The following is a 6,916-nucleotide window of genomic DNA, read 5'->3' as shown; positions in this document are numbered from 1 at the left end:
TCAAAAAGCAGGACGGGGTGAAATGCCAGCAGCCGTTTCCAGCCTGTGTTGGGGGAGCGGGCTCCAAACAAAGATCACATTTTGAGGATAATCAACCGGTTGAAGATTCACTTAAGGCTTTGGCATTTTGGTGTAAAGTGACCGCTTCCCCCCCCGAGGAAGACTCTTCTTCTCGATCCACTGCCCACGTTATGAAGTCAGATTCAGGTCAGTCATCTGACATTTAAAACCCCTATAATCCATAATCCTACACCCACAATGGATCACATGACGTGTGGAAGAGAGAGAGGGGGGGGGGGGGGTCGCACGGTATGTGATCACCCCGACTCTGGCATCGACCCGTGGGTTGGAAACTGATTCCAATGGATTCATCGAGCAACGTTGCGTCTAATCGTCGTGGCGAGAGGTTCGTTTCTGTCCTTTTGAGTTATTACACTTTAATTACCATAATAAAAATAAAAAAGATTCTGCACACGCCATCAAAGACCCTCATTTCCCCGAGGAAGGGGAGGTGGTTGAGTCCGTTGTGTAGAAATTCGTGGGGTTCTTCCCGATTCCTCCGGGAGCGTTTGTTCAGGGCCTAGCATTAGCTGTGTGTGTGTGTGTGTGTGTGTGTGTTTTGTTGGCATGGTTCAGTGGTAAATAAAATAAAAAAATCTGTCAACTCCACCGAGCAAACAATAAAAAGACACAAAGGCAATTTACAGGTCACCATCTGCAAGTCATGGAGGCGTGTGTCTGCACTATAGAAGACACGGTGGAGTTAGTGTGTGCAGATGTCTCGTTGTTGTTGACACAAGCGGACAACAACTAACTGACACCGCATGTCTAAAAGCCCGAGTCACGATATGAGGCCGTCTCCTCTGGTCAGCCGAGCACGAATGGCGTCGCGTCTTGGCGCGGGGAGGTCCGTAGAGAGCAATTACCTTCTGAACGCTTCCCATCTACATGAAGTCATGAATTCCTCGTCGGCCCGCTATAGAGGGAGCCGCGCCTGTACCTCGAAAATTACAACCTTTCACCACCAATTGAATGCAATTTTCGCCGAGGTCAGCGGTTCGAGGCGCTCGCCGACCCTCCCAGGCGTTCGCTCGGCCCGAACGCGCCGCGAAAGGTTGAAGGCCGACTATTACATTAACCTTCGTCAGGGGGCGGACTCTGCTGAGTCGTGGGATTTTTCTTTCACGTGGTCACACTTGAGAGCTCAGGCTGTCGGGGGATGGGGGTGCGGAGGTTGATTGTACTTCAACAGGAAGCATACACTGTCAGTTGGATTTTTATTTATCCCACGTTTTCTTGGGATTTGGGCCACGGACCTTCCTTCAAAAGACCACTTCTCTGTCCTTGAAGGCGAGCATCGCATCGGCCAACTTTGTGTATGTTTGCCGGTTGCGCCCGGCCGCCACGGCAACCGCACTTGTAAGGGCAGTCTGGAGGCTCTGCCGTCCCCAGAGGATGTGAGAGAGCGAGCGAGAGACTCAAGGAGAAAGAGCCTCCCTCAGGAGTGGAGCTGGAATAAAACAAACACTTCAGTCCAAAGTGAGCCATTCGGTTCTTTTTTTAGCCAACGAGCTTCACGGTAATTCATTAATCGGAGAGCAATTCTGGCCACTCGAGGAACAGCACCGTGGGTTTGAGCGCCGAGACCCACGATAGAATTCCTTCTCTATATAGACAGATGTTTGCAGCAAGAGGATGCAAGTGACGGAACTAAATTAAAACGACGGGCAGAATGAGCAGCAGACTCCACGGCGGGTGCAACAAGCATCATTATGCCACATGAATTATATACGACACTTGTTATGGAATCAACAGAGTACAGCATCAGCACAGCAGATGTGCAGCGTAATAGACTGCCACACACACACACACACACACACAATGCTTATCTTTACAATAACTGAGTTTGTTATTGTACCCACAGGGTTGAAAGGGAATATCAGAATGACCTTCAGGTTACAAAATGCATGTCGATGTATCAAATCATCAAGTATTTGCCTGTGAGATAACATTTGTCTTTATTATACGTAACGTGTAATATGCCATGAAAAGTTCCTTTCTCAAAAACTCTTTATGTCTCGTATATAAAGCAGTCCCCTAAATGTCCAGCAGGTGTCACTGTTGGGTTTCAGACAAGCGCCTCACAGGCCGTTGTATGCTGGACAGTAATTGGCAACCGAATGACTATTGAACTTCTCTCTGCAGAGACCTGGTGTGTGTGTGTGTGTGAGGAGACAGATCAATTGATTGTTATCCGTTATAATCTGCGATCCTCGTAGATTGCAATATCTCCGAGGCCTTCTGGTCTGGCTTTAGAAAGCCCCTAAGAAATAAAAGGGAGAATCCTATTCGTTCATCACATCCCATCTCACATCTAATCCCCTGATGAATACAGATTTCAACTTTATTACACCGAGACGGGGGGAAATTCCACGAACGAAACACCAGACAGTTGTTACACGAGAGTGTCAGTAACTCACGTGAGCTTCCATCAAGCGTCCTCCAGACTGCTTTAACCCTTGTGTTGCCTTCGGGTCAATTTGACCCGATTCAATGTTTCACCCTCCTGTCGCCTTCGGGTCAATATGACCCGATTCAATGTTTAACCCTCCTGTTACCTTTATATTTACTAACATATTTTACCCTTGAGGTCAATATGACCCCAGCTATTAAAATCTCCAGAAAATTATTAGAATTAATATTGTTTTCCAAGTTTAAGTGTGAGGTACTTTATGTTTGTTTGTTGACTACCGAAAGAACACCGACATTAAACATTGAATCGGGTCAAATTGACCCGAAGGCGACAGGAGGGTTAAATATTGAATCGGGTCAAAATGACCCGAGGCAACACAAGGGTTAAACTACGATCTATTAAATCCTCGGTTTGGTTGGGAGACTGTTGGTGTCGTGGCCGAACACGTTGCTGCTTCACCAGTGTTTTCGATAAGATCGATATGTAATCAGGTTTGTGGGTGGGTTCTTTTCCTAACTTTTTATTTATTTTGTATTCCTAAAAGGGTAGTTTTCTAAGAATGCAGCATGTACGCCTGGAACAAACAGCCAGTCCATGAGGCAGACCCCCCGTTCGCCCCGGCTAAACCCCGCCGACGATCAATGCTCCTCAACGGATTCACCCTTCTCTTTCAGGTAGGAAGCCGGCGACTTCACAGCAACACGAGAAAAAGAAACCACCGCGGCTCATCCCCGACTCCTCACCACCCACGGACGGATACGGGGTCGTGAATGACGACGAGGTCTGCCGCGGCGTCTTATCAGGACTCCCCGTACCTCACAAATAAACCATAGCCTCGTATTCAGAAACGTGAGATGGCATTCGTTTTTATTGGGGAGGGTGAGGGGATGAGAGCCCTCATTACCTTCGCATTGAAAATGCCGGAAGGTTATGTTTTGATCGCCGTGTATTTATTTATTTATTTATTTGTATGCGTGTTATTCGCAAAACTCAAAAAGTATTGAACCGAATCGCATGAAATTTGGTGGGATGATTGTTTATTATCCGGGGACCAGTTGATTCGATTTTGGGATCAATCGGGTCAAAGGTCAAGGTCAAAGGTCATGAACAGGTCAAATCTTCTTGAATCACATGGAATTTGGTGGGATGATTGGTTATTATCCGGGGACCATTTGATTAGATTTTGGGATCAATCGGGTCAAAGGTCAAGATCTTTTTTTTACCATAGCACGATACATTTGTCCAATTGGCATGCAACTAATGCCAAAATGTTCATAATTCAATGCCCAATCTTGTGATATGCGAAGGTATGCGCTCTACCGAGTGCCCGTTCTAGTTTCTCCTTTGATTAACATCAAATGCACTAGACAGTGGCTATGTATGCTGCGGCCTTGCATTGTCATCTGTTGCACCAGACGAGGCAATCGAAAAGCCACGTCGGCACGAACGATCACTTCAGTATTGTCATGTGTACCTGTATCGTTCTTTACTTCCATCCCCCCTCGTTCTTTTCTCACAGTCTGTCTTTCCCGGGCACTTCTCCCCGTCTTCCTTAAAACACGGCAACATACGGTGCATTCTCTCTCTCCGCCGACCTTCCCAATCACTCTTTGATCGTCGAGCAAACCCAGACGGCCGGTCCGGAATCAAATTAGTTTGCGCCCCTCAATCATAACATCTTCAGTCGGGTTGAAACAAACTTGGACGGACATGCTTTTACTGCCTTGGTGCCTAATTAAGAGACGATAACTCATTGCACTCCAAACGGGCGAGCGCTTTTGTGCACTCAAGTAATTGGATAAAAAAAAATATTATATATATATATATAAAAAGAGAGACAAGAGAGGGGAGCAACCAAGCGACTAGAAATGATAAAGGCACGAATTAAAAAAGGTGGCGCGCACACACCTTTTCATTAGCTAGGTGTTCGGCTAAGTCCAAAAGAGTCGGGCGTGGGGCGGTGTGCAAAACGCAGGCCTGCGAAGGACTCGAGGTGCGTTTCATGTCTGTTTCAAACATTCAGGGGAGCGTCGCTCGTACCGGCAGGCACATTGCTTTTCATTTCTACGAGGAAAGTACAAGAGCGCGTCTGCGACCCGACAAGGTGGAAGAACAAACGTGTCGGTGCGTCTTTTGTGTGTACGCGTTTGTGTGTTCTTGTACTTTTGTCCTCGGGAGAAACAAATTGAGGTTTTAGACCTTTTCAGGTGACAGCATATCTGAGACGTGAGCAGATTAGTTTGGTCCTCTTTGTCAGGTTATTTCGGATACCTAGTATTACAAGTATAATTCGTTTTTGCAGTAGTCTTTAGGCTGTGAGACTGGCACTATTTTAGTGTTAGTAATCCAATTAGTGCAAATTCTTCCTGAAAAAATGCTAATTAGAGGTTTGACACAAGACAAACAAAATTTATCACATTTAAACAACATGTTATATCTGTCTCTCTCTCTATCTATCATATCGACATGAAAAAGTGCATTCGAGGTTCGAGGTGCTGGTTTATTACAGTAAAACACTGCAACCCGCATACTATCTGATAAGCTGCCACATACTTCTCCACTACTGAAAATTAATAAGGAGAAGCAGAAACCAGAAGAGGTCGTGGTTTCTGCCTTGTAATGTATGTCCTGAGTAAGTCTCAAGTCATGCCCAAAATCAGGACGGGGGAAGTCCCTAATCAAGTCCCAAGTCTTAAACCTGGAGTTTTGAGTCCTACACTTGTCGAAATACTCTCTTCCTTGATTTTGACGAGTGTAAAGTCAACGAATTACTGATTTGAGTCTGACTTGAGTCCATGTCACCTGACTCGAGTCCACACCTCTGCCCACCAGAAATGGGGGAGGTGAGCAACTCCAGGATGGGGTGTAAACTTAATCCGTGGAGTGCCCCTTAAAGTCGATCAAGAATGAACGAATGCGGTCCGTGGACGGACCTGAACGGGACCGAAAAACAGGAGATTTGGCGAGTCCGTGTGAACAAGAAGAGCAAAGAGAGTATGTGTGAGATATAGTTGCCTGTGAGTCAGAGAGGAGGGAGGAGGATGCACAATTGTATATAAATGTGTGCGAAAGTACGTGTGTGTGTTTTTGTGTATTTGTGTGTGTGTGTGTGGTGGCGTTTGTTCTTGCCTGAGTGCGTTTACACAGAGGAGACCGGATATGACAGGCCTGTCTGTTGTCTCCCCAGAATAATTGCTTATGGATTACCTGAGGCGAGTCCCACTGGAGATGCTTAGAAATGACACTCCCGGGTGACTCCTTGAGTTATGTTCATATCCGGTCAGAGCGAGAGTTTGATTTCGCTTTGCCTGATGTGCGCATATCGTTTCTATGCTGTGTGTGTGTGTGTGTGCAGATCCAAGGTGATACGCCGTCTCCTTCATCTTGCTGATTTGCTCAGAGGTAACTCCAAAAGACATCACAGCCGTTTATTACATGCACCGATGGCGAGAACACGCAGACGCACAAACGGACCCGCGCCCCCTTCTCAAAAATCCGTCGGCGATGACTCGGCTGAATTTCAACGCGGCTGACGAGACTTACCGCGGGAATCGTGTCCACGTCCGACAAATCCGGGACGTTTTGGGGAGACGTTTGAGAAGGTGCTCTGCCGGCGACGTGTGCAGACATCATTAGAGTGGGGGGGGGAGGTGCAGAAGGCCCGGACCCCCCCCTGGTAGGTCGCTGTGATCATTCGTAGTTCCATCGCTGCCGTCTTGTTGTCCCCGAATTGTTCCCTTCTCGAGTACGAGTGTGTACCTGACCGTGAAGAGTAAACTCCTGTCACGGCCGCCCGCGGGAAAAAAAGAAAAGCAAGTGGTTCCGCTTGCCTGACAAATGTGCACAAGGAGAGCCATTTCATGTGCCATTAAAATTCACAAAAGCCAAACAGCGGCCATTGTTTGTGTCGTGGGCACTCGGTGAAATCCCCCCCCCCCCCCTTTCAAGTAAACTGCGTGTTCACAGTCGCCTCACACTCCCCTCCAGGTGGCAGGCGTGTTATTCATGCCAGGAATAAATAGGACGGCGCACATTAGACGTTACACTCTTTGTTTGAGCCGCTTCCCCCCTTCAGGCTGTCCCCCCCCCCCCCCCGTTGAGGTTCGCTTCGCCCCACAATTAAGTCCTAATGACGCAATCACGCTGTAACTCGCATTTCCGAGACGCGTGGATGTTGGCGCATCCCGTCAAAACTCTCGGATCCAGCTCACAAAGCGGTCGCTTCACGAGGATTTCAATAAACAGTTTGCCACTGTCAACAATTTACAACCTTTATTTTGATAGTAAAATAGTTTTTCCTGCAGAAGGGGATCCAAGTGAGACTGGAAGGTCCAGGTAACATTCAATTACATACCTCTGTACACACTGCATGTGCTGAACCGTGGTGGTGCCTGCAGTAGATGAGGGGAGACGGGGACACGCTCAAAACCCAGTGGGGATGTC

Source organism: Pseudoliparis swirei, chromosome 14 (genome assembly GCF_029220125.1).
Source record: "Pseudoliparis swirei isolate HS2019 ecotype Mariana Trench chromosome 14, NWPU_hadal_v1, whole genome shotgun sequence".
Lineage (NCBI taxonomy): Eukaryota > Metazoa > Chordata > Actinopteri > Perciformes > Liparidae > Pseudoliparis > Pseudoliparis swirei.
Note: the sequence above shows the minus strand (reverse complement) of the source record.